This window comes from Salvia splendens, chromosome 15 (genome assembly GCF_004379255.2).
Source record: "Salvia splendens isolate huo1 chromosome 15, SspV2, whole genome shotgun sequence".
Classification (NCBI taxonomy): Eukaryota; Viridiplantae; Streptophyta; class Magnoliopsida; order Lamiales; family Lamiaceae; genus Salvia; species Salvia splendens.
Genome location: NC_056046.1, coordinates 28,115,425 through 28,133,194, shown reverse-complemented (window position 1 = coordinate 28,133,194; position 17,770 = coordinate 28,115,425). Strand labels below are relative to the sequence as shown.

The window sequence follows — 17,770 nt, the reverse complement described above, 5'->3', positions numbered from 1 at the left end:
AACTTATGGCAATATTCCCCACAAGCTTAAGGTCATTCCAAATACTTTGCAGTCTCAAATTCCTCCCTCCTCTTTTGTTCAGTCTGATCAGCCTATCAGTTCGTCAAGATAGCCCTCTACTCTAGCCAACTGTTGGATTCACTCGGTCACTCATTTCTCAACAGAGATGTTAGGACCATTCACTCATTCATTTTGTCATACCACAGATGCTTGAGTTCCATAGGCACAGACTAGTTCCTTAAGGTCTTTCTTAGGGTTGTAATGGGGCAAGGGGTTATGGTGTAAATAGGTAAGGGTCCTATGGGTCCTAAGTTCATAAAAATCTTGAAGAAAAAAATGAAGGATATGTGAACTTGGGAGCAAAATTGGAGCAACCTCCCTATTACATCTTCAAAACTCCCCAAATACAGAAAATATCACTTGGCCATTTTGGCCTTATTCATCTAACTTTTCCACTACTGGGTCAGGTTACATTATTCCCTAACCTGCCTATACTATAAATATATATATATATATATATATATATATATATATATATATATAGAGTTGTATTCAAATCCTTTTCCTATAGTTCCTCCTTTGTCCTTCTTAATCTTATGCATTTATTTCTCCTAATCCAATGGTTTAAATCATTGGCTGAATTTATTAAATTTAATCATATTTTAAAGTGAAAAGGGCAAAATAGAGATGCACTAATTTAGTTGGTTATGGAAGGTCACTAATTTCCTCCGTCTGCGGTTTTTCACCAAATTATGTTCAGATTTCGTTTCATTCATTCTCCATTACTCCACGTTTTTTTTGTAAATTATTTTCAGATCAGTCGCCGATCCGAAACATTGTTTAGCAGGAAATTCGTCTGGGGTTGCAGCGATTCAGCCACGAGACTCTTGCGCCGAGGAAATCGTCGTGGATCAGATTTTGTTTCATTCCTTCTCCATTTCTCCACGTTTTATTTTGTAAATTATTTTCAGATCAATCGCTGATCCGAAACGTTGTTTAGCAGGAAATTCGTCTGGGGTTACAGCGATTCAGGCACAAGACTCTTGCGCCGAGGAAATCGTCGTTGATCGTCTGTTTGTCGTCGAGCGATAAAATGATGTCGTTTGATTTTTTACCGACGACGCAGAGGTTGGTGAAATCGGAGTCCTCGAGTGACGAGAGGGAGGTGAGGTAGAGCCAAACGCGGCGGTAGAAGAGGTTGCGCTGGTGAGTTGAATTGTTCGACTCGGGGACTTTGAAGTGCTGGTGAACGTGAACTTGGTCGTCGACCCACATAATGTACATATTGTATAGTATAATGCGTAGTTTAGTTTTTCAATTCCATTATTTGTGATATGTAATGAACATTTATACTGACGCGTTTAATTTAAGTTATGTCGTGTTTCGATGTTTGGCGCACGTTTCTTATTTTCCCTAAGGGTTTAACAAGCCTATGGGCTAGGGTGTAGTATGTTCTAAGTCTAAAAAACGTTGTCCAAATACACGAGCTGCAGTAATTCGTATGGGGTTGCACAAAATGTATATTTTGTATAGTATAATGAATATTTTAGATTCTGTAATGCATTATTTGTGATATATAATGAACATTTATCTTGACCAGTTTTATTTAAGTTGTGCCGTGTGTCGTTGTTTGGCGAACGTTTCTTGTTTTCCGTAAGGGTTTGACAAGCCTAGTGGCTAGGGTGTAGTATGTTCTAAGTCTAAAAAACGTTGTCCAAATATACGAGCTGGAGTAATTCGTCTGGGGTTGCACATGCATAACGCCTGGGTATATTTTAAAACAGATATACATAATGTAAATATTGTGTAGTATAATGCGTATTTTAGTTTCTGTAATGCATTATTTGTGGTATATAATGAACATTTATCCTTATCCGTTTAATTTAGGTTGTGTCGTGATTCGATGTTTTAAGCATGTTTCTTGTTTTCCCTAAGGGTTTAACAAGCCTAGGGGCTAGGGTGTAGTATGTTCTAAGTCTAAAAAACGTTGTCCAAATACACGAGCTGCAGTAATTCATCTCGGGTTGCACATGCATAGCGCATAGGTATTTTTTAAAACAGACATACATAATGTACATCTTAGTATAGTATAATGCGTTGTTTAGTTTTTGTAATGCATTATTTGTACTATGGAATGAATATTTATCCTGACCCGTTTAATTTAAGTTGTGCCGTGTTTCTATGTATGACGCATGTTTCTTGTTTTCCCTAAGGGTTTAACAAGCCTAGGGGCTAGGGTCTAGTACGTACAACAGCAACCACGTGATGCATAAAACAAGAAAAATAGTGCATTCAAATAACCAAATAATGTACAGAGTCACTAAAGTAATGAACATACAAATATTGCATTCATTCTTAGACTCATGTACAACAGCAATCTAATGATGCATATAACATGATAAATAATGCATAGAAATAGCTAAATAATATACCAATATTGCATTCAATGTTAGACTCATGTACAAGTTCCGTGACTGGTTCCTTCTGCCGTGGATCTAAACTCTTTATACAATTCAGAAACTCGGTAGGGGTTCGTCGAAAATACAGATGGTCGACGTTTCTACCCCTTAGTTTCCTATCCTCCGTATCTTCCAGAGCTGTACTAGTCCCTGCCTCTGATACTCGCTCCCGGAATTTCTGGCCAATTCCTACTGGCAGTATATCATCGACCGCCTCGTCGATGTCCAATCTTAGCTGCTTTGATGATGTACAACATACAGAATAATAACATACAATTAGTTACATAATGTACAAACTTAATAAATTAATGTGGACAGTTTTACTGCATTCACTTATACACTCTTGTACAGAAGCATCAAAATACTGGCTAAAAACTAATACATAATGCCTTTTAATAATCAAATAATGTTCAGGATAAATCAACAAATGCACCATGAATATTGCAATCACCCATTGTCCCACGTCCAACAATAGTCACATAAAGCAGACAACCATGATAAATAATGCACTAAAATAACTAAATAATGTACAGATCCGGTCAAGTAATGAACATACAAATATTCCATTCACTCTTTGACCCATTTACAACAGCAGTCACATGATGCACAAAATAGGATAAATAATGCATGCACTCAAACAGACAAACAAAGTACTTTGCAAATCAGGTAATAAACATACAAATAGTCCATTGACTCTTTAACCTTATACAACAACAACAACATGCATCATGAAACATGAAATATAATGCATACCAACAGCAGTCACTTGATGGTTCTACCAGCGCACATAATACATTCATATAGGCAAATAATGTAGAGATTATATCAGGTAATGACCAAACAAATATTCCATGTACTCTTTTACAATATAAAACATCAGTAACATGATGCATGATACATGATATATAATACATAAAAATAGACAATAAATGAACATAGTTATTGAATTAATGAGCATAAAACTATTGCATTCACTACTTAACCAATGACCAACGACAGTTGGTTGAAGGTTGTACCAGTGAATATAATGCATTCATAAAGGCAAATAATGCAGAGATTACAACAAGTAATGCACATACACATATTCCATTAAATCTTCGACAATTAAAAACAGCAGTTACATGATGCATGACACAGGATATTGTAATGCATATAAATACTGTTGTAATGCGCAGATCCATTAGAGTCATGAACACACTAACATTGCATTCACTCGTAGACTAATTTCCGGTAGCAGACACATAATGGCTACTTAAGGGTAATTAATGCACATAATTAGGTAAATAATGTACAAACGCGATTACAAAATGCGCATATGAAATTTTATATAAACCCAATACATCAAGCACAGAATCAGTCCAACAGTCCAAGTATTCAAAATGCAAATGAGATTGATTGCTCACCCTATTTCTGCGATTGTTGTGAAATTGACGGTCGTCCTCTTTTAGACATTTTTGAAATCTGCGCAAAACAGCATACAAACATAACCCATTAAGATTTAATAAACAGATTTATGGTGATAATCGGGTGAATCGTGATTTGGGTGGTGGGTTACGTGCAAAAATGAGGGAAAACGCATTACGAAACTCAAAAAGTAAACCAGTACAGTAACATTCGACAAACCCTACCACCTCTTTGACCGCAGGAGAATCTCGTTCAAAATCGGAAGGGTTATTGGACACTAAAGCAGACACCGATTGAATTCCCTAGAAAACGGCGATAACTTGAGAGGGAGCGGCTAGGGTTTTGAAAGGGGTTGGAAATTGGGGAGACGAAGCGGGAGAGAGAGATTGTGAGTTAATTCATTTAGTGATTAATGCTGTGTAGAGTAGATGGACAGTAGTGGGCTTAAATTTCGCACATGACGTTTTAGGCAGTTTTGAGTATATAAATTTACTAATTCACCCCCATGATGCACGAAATGCCTCAAATAATGAACTGCGGGATCATATCTAAGCTTCTCATCCGGATCGTCAATCCTCCTGATCCAACGCTCCAAATTGAGAAGAAACTTAAATCTAAGGGGAGAAAAGGAGAATAACACTACCCTATATATATATATATATATATTTCAGAGTCAGATTACATTTTCTCCTGCCCCTTTATTAAACTATTTCCCTCTCTTTTTTTTCTGGGTCAGGTTATAAGTGTCTGCCCTTTTTTTTCCTTCTCTATCCTCTTGACTATAACTCTCTCTTTCCTATCCCTTCTACCCCCAATTGGTTGGCTGCTCCATTCTATCCTCTTACTCACATGGCATGAAGGTTTATGGTTCCAAAGAAAAAGGAACATTCACATTGTAGGCTCAAATTGGGTAACTAGGGGGTGCCCTTACAATGAGGCGGGTTCTTCTAGTTCGAAAAGAATGATGCCCAACTGGTTATTGTCATGTTGCCTTCAGTCCTCACTAGCCTATGTCATTTCCCTCTCAGCATCAAGTGGCAGCCACTCTAATTTTTATTTCAGTAGAAAGTGTTCTACTCTGGCTTATAACTCACTTTTAGAGGGCTTCAATGTTGGCTAAAAACCTGGGCTCTTCCATCGATCTTACTTCGTCCAGACTAACTTCGACTTACTTTTTAGAAAGAGGGGTCTCACAGTTCAACATGCATTTCTCTTCTTCATTCACTCTCACTAAGGGTTTTATGCCTTCTGTTTTTGCCAGCTCATTCATGGTTTCCTAGCACACTTTGGACAAACACATAGACAGATTTGACATGCTTCGCTCAAATGACTCACTATTCTACCAACTGACCTATCAACTGATCAAGTTATGATTCGACATGCTTCGCTTAGTTGACTCAGATGATTTAACAGGTAGAAAAGGTAAACATAGATAAGTCAAGTCATGCTTATGTCACTACTAGAAAATTAGCCTAAGACTACACTAAATTTGTGGCACTTTTTTTAAACTGCCACTGCAGATAGTCACTCAATACACCAACCTTTAGCCACACTTATATCCTAAACTAATATTGCATCTCCAAATAAATGTCATGAAGAGATTCGTGTAGTGGCACTTGTGCCAAGTGTAATGCACTGAAAAATTTATTTCACCTCAAAATAAAATGGACTCCAAATATGTTTTCCCTCAAAAATTTTCGCCCAACATTTTCTTCAAAAAATTCTCCCAACCTTTCCCCCAAATTTTCAATTTTCAAACTTTTCAGCTTTTCAATTCATTTTGCACTAAAATTTCAAACATCAGCGGAGAAATTTGCATCTTCTATTCTCTATACATTGCAATCTTCTTCCAAGAGATGGTAATAACAAGACGCAAAGCCTACTGTTCTTCCAAATTAATATTCGCTTGATTGTCTCAATTTTTTTTAAAATTTTTGAAGGTTTAAACATTTTGATTGTGTTTAATTTGTGAAGGCTGCAAGGAAATTAGATTCGACCACCGGCAAAGTGCCCCTTCGCTACCGCCCCTGAACTGTTGCTTTTAGGTTCCACAAATTGGAACTACTTCTTAGAAGGTATTCCCTCACTTCATATAAGAATCGACATTTCAATTCTAGTGACTTCACAAGTTTCTGCGCAATCACAAAACAATGATATGATATGTGTTGTGTTCAATTAATTGGATTTCGCTTGTATATATGTTCCTGTATTTCTTTTTTGTAAATGTTCCTTATGAATATCAGTTGATGTGAATATATATTATTAGTACTGATTGTGACTAATTTATGTTTATTGGCTTAGAAAGAGGATTTCTCCTTGAGCGCTCCATATATAATAATGTAATGCTCTTTCAAAACATATTGTGTTTCTTGAATTTGCCTTTTAAGTTAATAGAATGTTGATTCAAAGTAATATATTTTACTATCATTGACCAATATTGAAGATATGATCATTCTCTATGAGATTTATCTACTTTTTGCATAGCTGATTGATCAAGTTATAAACTTATATTTATCACATTACCAACAATTTCTCTTGGACCCTTTCTCTGATGATTAGCTTACCAGATTCTTCATGCTGCCAAATGCAAATGAATTCATTGCAGGAAACAACTCAAAGATTGTAAGGCCTTTTCTAATTTGTTCAATATGCAGAATGCGCAGGCAATCCCCCTTCACTAATAATGTTGATTCAAAATTTTTTCTCAATTTTGAGCTAATGTTGATTCTTCTTTTCGCTGTACAGAAGCTGCTACATGAAATAATGGAGCATTTCCTCTAAGTTGTGGGCAAAATCATGACAACTAGTGAATGTAAAATAGAATTGGATGTCTATGCTATGCATTGTTTATTTGATTGTATATAACTAGAATGCAATTATAAAATATGTTGAGATAAATATGAAAATATTCGTTAGAATAAAAAGGTAACTAATATCTTCACATATTATTATGATCAATCTTGGTTTATGCTTTTCTATTGATTTTTTAGTTCCTGTATTAATTTTCTATGGATGTGATGATTTCTCCTTTATTTGACATATACAGAATCTCTATCAAGCACAGGCTTCGCTCCTCAGACTTACATGCATCGAGGAATCGCCTTAAAGGATCTGATTCGCTTGTGGCTAAGCTTTGTGGGATTGAGAAGGTACTCCAGCCCATCTTCATGAACGATTCAAACTCTTTTATTTAGTAATTCCTTTTATTATGAAAATGAACTCTTTCATTATTTTTGCATTTATCTTTCTGTGAAAGCACTGATCAGATTGTATAATATCATGCATGTTGCTATATGTATATATTGTATATGTGTATTTGTCAGATATTCAAAGAATAGAAGGTAGTGAAAACTTAATTTTTCTGAGAAATTGTAACGACCCGCTAAACCGATATTATTAGAAACTATATTATTAGCTTGATTACCTATATAAATGACTTTTATGCGTTTAAATCCGAGTTTCGATAGATGGTTGTTGTTGTTTGTTTTGACGTTAGGCAAGTGAATAGAACACGTAAATGTATACATATTACACCTATATAATATAAATTTAAATAAATAAATAAGATTTCAAAATCCAAATTTTAATGTTCGATACATCCAACAAAAGTCCAACAAAATTTAATTTATACATCGTATGTTTTAAGAAAGTGGTACTTCAACGCGGACGGCCACGAACTTGAACCGATCATACCTACACCAAATTAAATGAACAAGTGAACAAATACTCAAATAATTATTTCAATAAACAAATAAAATATAAAAAAGAGGGGCAGATTCAGAGGATCTTTTTTTTAACACAGCATTCATTACTGCATTTAATTCTTAGCCTCCAATCATATCTTCCTCTCACACAGATGGATATCATCCTTCGGTTGGAAGATACACATCCCACTTGCCATCTTTTTCTGTACATGTACATTTATACAAATCATTTTCCTATCTTTCTCTGCAAGTAAGAAAATCCAAGACCTATTCTTTTCAAGTTCAATTCAGGAAACAAATATCAAGTCCAAAGAATTACTCCTTTTGCACCCCAAATTCAGATCGACAGCAGGTATGAATCCTCACTACTCAATTTCAAATCATGAACATATGCCTTTGCTCCCAACATAGCATCATACACCAATCTCCCACAATTAATGCGAATAAGCTCTCATCAACACTCAAACTCTAACAATCGAACACCCATCACAGTAATTGAAAGCTAAAAAAACGAAAAGAGGCATAATTTGTTTGAGAACTTATCTGTTCGGTTGTAGTCGGGTTAGTTCCGGGACAATTCGGGGATGATTGGAGAGAATCGGGACTGTTTCGGGGTAAATCGGGGCAACGGATGGAGGAGACTGACCGACGGACGCGGCGTGGCAGCAGCGGCGTCGCGTCTTCCCGGCGTGGCAGCAGCGGCGTCGCGTCTTCCTGGCGTGGCAGCAGCGGCGTCGCGTCTCCCGGCAGCGACAGCAGCGTCTCCGGCGGCGACGGAGCAGCGACAGCAGACGCCTGATTAGCGCTGCTGCGGTGACTCCACGGCGGCGAACCGGCGCTACCGCCGACGGTACAGCGGTGTGCGACGGAGGGGCGAACCGACACGGCGACGACCGCAGCGGCGGGACCCTGACCGGCGGCAGCTGCTGCTCTAACGGGTCGACTGGTGCGGGCGACGACATGAGGCTGAGGGAGGTAGAGAAGGGAGAGAAGAGAGGGAGAAAGAGGCGCCGCCGGAGCGGCGGCGCTGGCAGGACGGCGTCTCGACGGCGACGGCGCTAGGGGGGCTGGTCGACGGGAATTTCGAATTGGGGGAGGGATTTCCCTATTTTGTGCAATTGGGGAAGAAGGGGGTGAATTGTGATTGAGAGAGAGAGACGATAAGTTGAGGGGGGTACATGGTTGAATTAATCTTAGATTTGGGCTTATTCATTGGGCTAGTTCTTTTATTTACTTGGGCCAAATGAGTGAGGAAATTAAGATGAGCCCAGTTCTTTTAAAATCATAATGGCTGTTTTAATTGGAGGAGGCCCAATTTTCGGATTTAATTAATGTGAAAGAGACTTGGCCCAGTTTCGAAAATGGTATCATTTGAGAGAAAATATAATGCTAAATAATAGCCTATGTTTTAAAATAAGATTTCATTAAGGTTTATATTAATTTTTTTTCTAATGATGCAATTAAACTAAAATATTTAATCTTGGAATTTATTTAAGAGTTTTACGTTAAAATTTTAGTGACACATGGAGTGTCACTTAGTCGGAGCCGATATAGCAACAAAGTAGTAATAGATAATGTAGGTTTTAGAAAATTCTTAATGAATTTGTTTGGGATTTAAAATTTTAATTGGAGATATAAGGTGGGGAAATAATTAAGCTTTGGGGCTTTTAAATAAATCTTTGGGTCGATAATTAATCGTGACGAAATTATTTAATTAATTTTGAAATAATTTTGAAGTATGAATAATTTATCCCAAGTCCGGAAAATATATAATTTTTCTTAACAAAGGGAAATAGTTGCGATAATTCAATTATGCGTTTAAATAAATTTTAGGATTTTTTTTGTTCGATTTTATTATGGAGCATACGAGGAGCTAACGGAGGAATTATGGGCGTAAGCGGCCGACCGGCATCGCCCCGCGACGCCTCGGGCGGCCGCTAAGGAAATGGAAAGAAAGAGGGAGCCGAAGTTCTTAAGTCACAGAAATAATTATGTTTAATAAAGAAGTGCTATTAATTAAATTTCCCAATTTAATTAATATGCAAGTTTATAAAATTTTCTAACGGTGAACAAATGATAAAAGAAATGAAGTAGGGGCATGCATTCTTATAAGTATGTGAATTTCTCGAGTCTTATTAGTACGTTGTTTGTTTTCAAAAAGGTTATCTCCGCAAGTAAGGTCGGAGTAAGAAATTCAAGTTAAAGGAACTAAACGAACCAGGTGAACTTTCCTATCCTACATACTAATGTGGATAAAAATGCAAATTATTTTGAGGTGATATTTTATGAAAACACGAACACATGTTCGTGATTCTTAAAGATGTTGTCTTGCCATAAATGTTTTTGTATGATGCCTATCTGTTTGGCTAAGGCCAAAGGAATTATGAATGATGATATAAGTCGAATTCGGGTCCTAGTGAGGGTGGTGTCCCCGCTCGGACTAGTGTACACAAGCTACCTCTGACATGTTGGTCAGAGCAGGTGACCGAGGAAGGTGGCCACCTTCCCGGCACAAGCTACCTCTGTCATGTTGGGCAGAGCAGGTGACCGCGGAAGGTGGCCACCTTCCCGGCACATGAATGTAAGGTGACCGTGGGAGAACACCATCTCCACGGCACAATGTGATCAGATATGGCAAGGAATGGAAAGAACTTAGACTGCGCAGTCGAATAAAGATTTTTAGTAAGCTCGGGTCTTTTAAATAAAACCCTTGAGTGTTACTGTGATGATGGCTTGACAATATTTTCAAAAGTATATTTGTATTTTCGGCAATCTGTTCACCGAGTACTTTTTGTACTCAGCCCTGCATATATTTCTAAATGTGCAGGTTGAGTAGCGAAGTGGTGGAGGAAGTGCTATTGAAACAGGACATTTAATTCAGTCAGATTTTGACTCTCGGAGGTTCATGTCTTCATACATGGAACCGCGTTCATTTGCTTCCGTTGTGCATCTTAAAAGACTCAAGTGTATTTTGTTCAAAACTCTGATTTTATTTCGAGCTATTCCCATTTGTTTCGAGCTATGGTCGATTTGTGTTGATTTTCCCCTTTCTTCCCCGTTCCTTTAATCCTCCCCTAGTCACGATCAACCGTGTTTTTTATCCTTAGAAAATGCGGTCGTGACAGAGTGGTATCAGAGCATTCTTTCTCGCTCTGAACCCGAGAGTCTTCTTTGAAAATCTTTGGTCTAGCCTTGTTCCACTAGACTGTCTAATCGATGAAAATGCTCTTAGCACTCCCACCAATCGCACTCAACGAGCAAAAAGGTAACTTGTTATTTTTCAAAAGAAAGTCAAGATGTTTGAAAGTTTGAAATGGAGAAATAACTCATGCAGTTAATTTGAGTGAACAGATGAAAATACTGTGTTAAAAGAAAGAGTTGATGTTTCTTGATTTGGTAGCATGCTTAAAGAAAGAGTTGATATGTCTTTTCTTGGCTAAAGACTGTGAATGTATGAATAAAAGAAGTAACTTTCCTAAATGGAAAAAAAAAGTACTGAAATATGAAAGTATAAAGTATACTAGTCTAGTACCAATTGGTGAAATGATATCTCTTTTTGAGGTAGTCATTGCATCATGTTGCTAGTATGGGGAAATCAAAATTTCCAAAAACTTAGAATACTTAGTTATGCGTTCCTTCTAGAACACAATATGAACTCAAACTTAGAAGTACATTATGAACATTTCTCGCTTTCCTGAGCGACGAAAAGAAAAGGACGGGATAAGAGAGAAACTTTGTCACGAGAAAAGCAATCCAACATAGAACAAAACGATGTTCTAGAAAGGTGGTAGGGGTTAGATGCCATTTTATACGTCCCAATGACATGAATAATCTGGGTTAGCCATGGTCTATCTTGACAATCCAATCACTCCAAAGGATCATACCTTCGATCCAACTTAGCGATATACACATATTTAGCAAGAGAATTGGCTGCAACGTAGAAAAAGTATCCAGTCTTGCAAATAATAAGTAAACAGAAACAACGTGTTACGAGGATGGGCGTTATGACGAACCGAGAGTACCAAAGAGTCGTAACCCCATATATGGTCATCTGACGTGATCGAAAAGTGAAAGTAGCTTGTGACCAAAGTTTTTCATAACTCAGTTACCATTCTCTATAAAGAATTAAACAAGGGAGTATCACCATTGTACTTAACCAAGAAGATACATCGGCAACGCTTACTTGGATTCCCACGAATTCCATTTTCTCGCATTCCCCCTGATTAAAATCACTCTTGTTGAATTAAGATATTAAATGCCTTCTTTTGCAAGGTAATGTGCCATTATTTTCCCTCTTCTATGTCAAGGTTATGAATCACTTTCAGTTTTGAGCTTGCTCCCCATGTTTTCTGATAACCTCCAGTGACTACGGTTATTCTTTACTCGTTCTGTATAAAAGCAATACTTTGACTATCTGAATTCTTGCCACCGAACTCCTATACTCGGAGCTGCTTTATTTATAGCCTTCAGAATGAACATGTTTCCCTAAACTATTGTCTCTTCAATGATAATATATTCTTCAAAGATCATTAGTAGATCTTTAGTGTTTTCAAATGTGCTTGTTGACATTCTTTAAATTATAAAGAATAGTCCCCTCTTCTGAATTCCACTAAAAATTTTCCATCGTGCTTTGAGCTCTGTAGCAACTCCAAGTCTAAAGTAATTTGCTCTCTCCCTGAACTAGTTTGCTCTGATTGTCTTCTCTACTAGTTAATTTCCGTGATTTGGTTATAAACTTTGTGAATTCATTAACGTGATATAGTATCACGATGTTGTTGACCCAAAAGGGTAGGTTCTTGTTGTTCTTCTTTCTCAAATCCACTTGAGCCCAATCATTTTCGGTCTTACTATATTGGAGCAGCCATCTGGCCAGACCTTAAACCTTTTAATTTGACCCTTTATATTTTCAGACATACTTATTGACAAGCTCTTTCTTTTATATGAGGACTCTCATCTTCTAAATTCAAACATGACTATTGTCTCTTGATTTGAGCTTTTCTGCAGCTCCATGTTAAAGCTGACACATTGCTTCTCCCTTGGCTAGTTTCCTCTTGTTGCCCTCTTTATTAGTTAGTTTTCTTGAACTGCTTATAAACTCTAAAAATTTCGTTGATACGATCTCCTATCACAGTGTTGTTGAGCAAATTGCAATTGTTTATTTTTCCTATTCCTTTCAAATCCATTTGTAACCAACCATCGAGTCTTCCTGTTATCATCTGGGGATACATGAAACTTTTCTACTTCACTGTTCATTTTGATTATATTATTGGCAACCTATTTTTGACATCTACATTCTATTCATCATACCCTCACATTCGCTATTTATTCCATCTGCCAAGCTCTTCTCACAATAAAATTTCCAAACTCTATGGGTATAGCTCAAGCCCTTTGAAGTTGTATCTTTTATTTTCTGGGAGTGGGCATAATGAGCCCAATTGAGCCTAGTCTTTGCACTTCATGAAAACCTTTGTTGCAAGCTATCGGTGAGAGTTTGTGATGAACCAAATTGTTCACGTGATCGAACTAATTAAGTCATTTGTTTCCATGGTTACCTTGGAGCCTACACAAAGCAAGAACGTTTCGAATATTTCTCTTGGGATCCCAAATTCAGTTCCTATCAAAGTTTAAATGGTTAGATCAACTCTATATTTCCTTGCGTGAGACCCTCATGGGAGGCAAGACTTTGACCACCGCAGAAAACGCCAAAAAAAAAAAAAGTAAATAATCTAAAGTTGACATCCATAAAAATAATGCGCCGACCAAAAGTGTCAAGACTAGAACGACAAGTCGAAGGTACGTGTTCGACCCAAAACATGTGATTCGCCACGAAGAAAATCGCCCTAGAGCCGAACCTGAGTTACGAAGAAAAGCCGGTAGAAATACTAGACCGAAAGGTGCAGCAGCTTCGAAACAAGTCGATTACAACAGTGAAGGTTTTGTGGAAAAACCACGGACAAGAAGATGCAACATAGGAGCTAGAGGAGAAAATAAATGAGAAATATCCCGAGCTTGTCTAAGTACTTCCTAAATTTCGGGACGAAATTTCTTTTAAGTGGGGTAGAATGTAACGACCCGCTAAACCGATATTATTAGAAACTATATTATTAGCTTGATTACCTATATAAATGACTTTTATGCGTTTAAATCCGAGTTTCGATAGATGGTCGTTGTTGTTTGTTTTGACGTTAGGCAAGTGAATAGAACACGTAAATGTATACATATTACACCTATATAATATAAATTTAAATAAATAAATAAGATTCCAAAATCCAAATTTTAATGTTCGATACATCCAACAAAAGTCCAACAAAATTTAATTTATACATCGTATGTTTTAAGAAAGTGGTACTTCAACGCGGACGGCCACGAACTTGAACCGATCATACCTACACCATATTAAATGAACAAGTGAACAAATACTCAAATAATTATTTCAATAAACAAATAAAATATAAAAAAGAGGGGCAGATTCAGAGGATCTTTTTTTTAACACAGCATTCATTACTGCATTTAATTCTTAGCCTCCAATCATATCTTCCTCTCACACAGATGGATATCATCCTTCGGTTGGAAGATACACATCCCACTTGCCATCTTTTTCTGTACATGTACATTTATACAAATCATTTTCCTATCTTTCTCTACAAGTAAGAAAATCCAAGACCTATTCTTTTCAAGTTCAATTCAGGAAACAAATATCAAGTCCAAAGAATTACTCCTTTTGCACCCCAAATTCAGATCGACAGCAGGTTTGAATCCTCACTACTCAATTTCAAATCATGAACATATGCCTTTGCTCCCAACATAGCATCATACACCAATCTCCCACAATTAATGCGAATAAGCTCTCATCAACACTCAAACTCTAACAATCGAACACCCATCACAGTAATTGAAAGCTAAAAAAACGAAAAGAGGCATAATTTGTTTGAGAACTTATCTGTTCGGTTGTAGTCGGGTTAGTTCCGGGACAATTCGGGGATGATTGGAGAGAATCGGGACTGTTTCGGGGTAAATCGGGGCAACGGATGGAGGAGACTGACCGACGGACGCGGCGTGGCAGCAGCGGCGTCGCGTCTCCCGGCAGCAACAACAGCGTCTCCGGCGGCGACGGAGCAGCGACAGCAGACGCCTGATTAGCGCTGCTGCGGTGACTCCACGGCGGCGAACCGGCGCTACCGCCGACGGTACAACGGTGTGCGACGGAGGGGCGAACCGACACGGCGACGACCGCAGCGGCGGGACCCTGACCGGCGGCAGCTGCTGCTCTAACGGGTCGACTGGTGCGGGCGACGACATGAGGCTGAGGGAGGTAGAGAAGGGAGAGAAGAGAGGGGGAAAGAGGCGCCGCCGGAGCGGCGGCGCTGGCAGGGCGGCGTCTCGACGGCGACGGCGCTAGGGGGGGCTGGTCGACGGGAATTTCGAATTGGGGGAGGGATTTCCCTATTTTGTGCAATTGGGGAAGAAGGGGGTGAATTGTGATTGAGAGAGAGAGACGATAAGTTGAGGGGGATACATGGTTGAATTAATCTTAGATTTGGGCTTATTCATTGGGCTAGTTCTTTTATTTACTTGGGCCAAATGAGTGAGGAAATTAAGATGAGCCCAGTTCTTTTAAAATCATAATGGCTGTTTTAATTGGAGGAGGCCCAATTTTCGGATTTAATTACTGTGGGCTAAAAATGGGAAAGAGACTTGGCCCAGTTTCAAAAATGGTATCATTTGAGAGAAAATATAATGCTAAATAATAGCCTAAGTTTTAAAATAAGATTTCATTAAGGTTTATATTAATTTTTTTTCTAATGATGCAATTAAACTAAAATATTTAATCTTGGAATTTATTTAAGAGTTTTACGTTAAAATTTTAGTGACACATGGAGTGTCACTTAGTCGGAGTCGATATAGCAACAAAGTAGTAATAGATAATGTAGGTTTTAGAAAATTCTTAATGAATTTGTTTGGGATTTAAAATTTTAATTGGACATATAAGGTGGGGAAATAATTAAGCTTTGGGGCTTTTAAATAAATCTTTGGGTCGATAATTAATCGTGACGAAATTATTTAATTAATTTTGAAATAATTTTGAAGTATGAATAATTTATCCCAAGTCCGGAAAACATATAATTTTTCTTAACAAAGGGAAATAGTTGCGATAATTCAATTATGCGTTTAAATAAATTTTAGGATTTTTTTTGTTCGATTTTATTATGGAGCATACGAGGAGCTAACGGAGGAATTATGGGCGTAAGCGGCCGACCGGCATCGCCCCGCGACGCCTCGGGCGGCCGCTAAGGAAATGGAAAGAAAGAGGGAGCCGAAGTTCTTAAGTCACAGAAATAATTATGTTTAATAAAGAAGTGCTATTAATTAAATTTCCCAATTTAATTAATATACAAGTTTCTAAAATTTTCTAACGGTGAACAAATGATAAAAGAAATAAAGTAGGGGCATGCATTCTTATAAGTATGTGAATTTCTCGAGTCTTATTAGTACGTTGTTTGTTTTCAAAAGGTTATCTCCGCAAGTAAGGTCGGAGTAAGAAATTCAAGTTAAAGGAACTAAACGAACCAGGTGAACTTTCCTATCCTACATACTAATGTGGATAAAAATGCAAATTATTTTGAGGTGATATTTTATGAAAACACGAACACATGTTCGTGATTCTTAAAGATGTTGTCTTGCCATAAATGTTTTTGTATGATGCCTATCTGTTTGGCTAAGGCCAAAGGAATTATGAATGATGATATAAGTCGAGTTCGGGTCCCAGTGAGGGTGGTGTCCCCGCTCGGACTAGTGTACACAAGCTACCTCTGACATGTTGGTCAGAGCAGGTGACCGAGGAAGGTGGCCACCTTCCCGGCACAAGCTACCTCTGTCATGTTGGGCAGAGCAGGTGACCGCGGAAGGTGGCCACCTTCCCGGCACATGAATGTAAGGTGACCGTGGGAGAACACCATCTCCACGGCACAATGTGATCAGATATGGCAAGGAATGGAAAGAACTTAGACTGCGCAGTTGAATAAAGATTTTTAGTAAGCTCGGGTCTTTTAAATAAAACCCCTGAGTGTTACTGTGATGATGGCTTGACAATATTTTCAAAAGTATATTTGTATTTTCGGCAATGTGTTCACCGAGTACTTTTTGTACTCAGCCCTGCATATATTTCTAAATGTGCAGGTTGAGTAGCGAAGTGGTGGAGGAAGTGCTATTGAAACAGGACATTTAATTCAGTCAGATTTTGACTCTCGGAGGTTCATGTCTTCATACATGGAACCGCGTTCATTTGCTTCCGTTGTGCATCTTAAAAGACTCAAGTGTATTTTGTTCAAAACTCTGATTTTATTTCGAGCTATTCCCATTTGTTTCGAGCTATGGTCGATTTGTGTTGATTTTCCCCTTTCTTCCCCGTTCCTTTAATCCTCCCCTAGTCGCGATCAACCGTGTTTTCTATCATTAGAAAATGCGGTCGTGACAGAAATGCACCCAGTACTAATGTTTAACTTGTTCTATTTATATATTACGCAATACTTTATGGAGGAGAAAGATAAGAAGGGTATGAAAGTGAGTATGCGGGTTCTATATGTGTCTATGGATAGATACTTGCAGGGTTCGTTTCTTCTTGCATTGGTGATTTAAAATTTGTTGAAAACAACGTCAGGAAAATGGTATTGGTAAAGTCATTCACAATTTGAGCTTTCTGTGGTGAATTATCCCCAATCTTTGTTATTTTATCCTGATACATATATATTGTTGTTATTTATTTTATTAACTTGAAATTTTAAATAGAAATGTTGTAGGTCGCGTGGCGTGGGAGAGGTACTTTGCCCTTTTAGGCAGGCATGAGAGGCTCACATTCTAAAGAAACAACTTCAAATATGTTGAGCACTTTATAATTTTTACTACTAGTATTGCTTGTGTAGTTTATGTCAAAGATGACCAACACTTAATATTGTTTAGTTTGTGTGTTCAAACACGTTACATTTTTGTGTAAAATCATTTGATGGTTTGAATATTATTCAAATAGTTGTCATTTTATTTGAGTGAGTAGTTTATTACATTTGAAGGATTATAATGAATTTATAAATATTTGAAGGATAAAAATATAAATTATAGAAATATGTGGTGAAAAAAGTAAATTAAATAAAATGAGGAAAAATTGTAATAATAAATATTTATTGGGGTATATTGTATATTTTTCCAAAA

At 37.6% G+C, this 17,770-nt stretch overlaps 3 long non-coding RNA genes across 5 annotated transcripts; all 3 read left to right on the top strand.

The window, feature by feature from the left end:
* The first annotated feature begins 5,500 nt into the window (after positions 1-5,500).
* Positions 5,501-17,388, top strand: LOC121767293. 3 transcript variants are annotated; one of them, XR_006043063.1, is made up of 3 exons: positions 5,501-5,722; positions 5,838-7,012; positions 17,365-17,388. It is a non-coding gene; the product is annotated as an uncharacterized LOC121767293 (long non-coding RNA). The 3 variants fall into 3 exon arrangements; XR_006043062.1 differs by lacking the exon at positions 17,365-17,388 and having other exon boundaries at positions 5,838-6,675; positions 6,910-7,247; XR_006043061.1 differs by lacking the exon at positions 17,365-17,388 and having other exon boundaries at positions 5,503-5,722; positions 5,838-5,938; positions 6,423-7,247.
* On the top strand, positions 7,687-10,443 carry LOC121768329. Its single transcript, XR_006043352.1, has 3 exons — positions 7,687-7,919; positions 9,729-9,788; positions 10,395-10,443. It is a non-coding gene; the product is annotated as an uncharacterized LOC121768329 (long non-coding RNA).
* Positions 14,062-16,793, top strand: LOC121768327. Its single transcript, XR_006043351.1, has 3 exons — positions 14,062-14,316; positions 16,079-16,138; positions 16,745-16,793. It is a non-coding gene; the product is annotated as an uncharacterized LOC121768327 (long non-coding RNA).
* Positions 17,389-17,770: the final 382 nt, after the last annotated feature.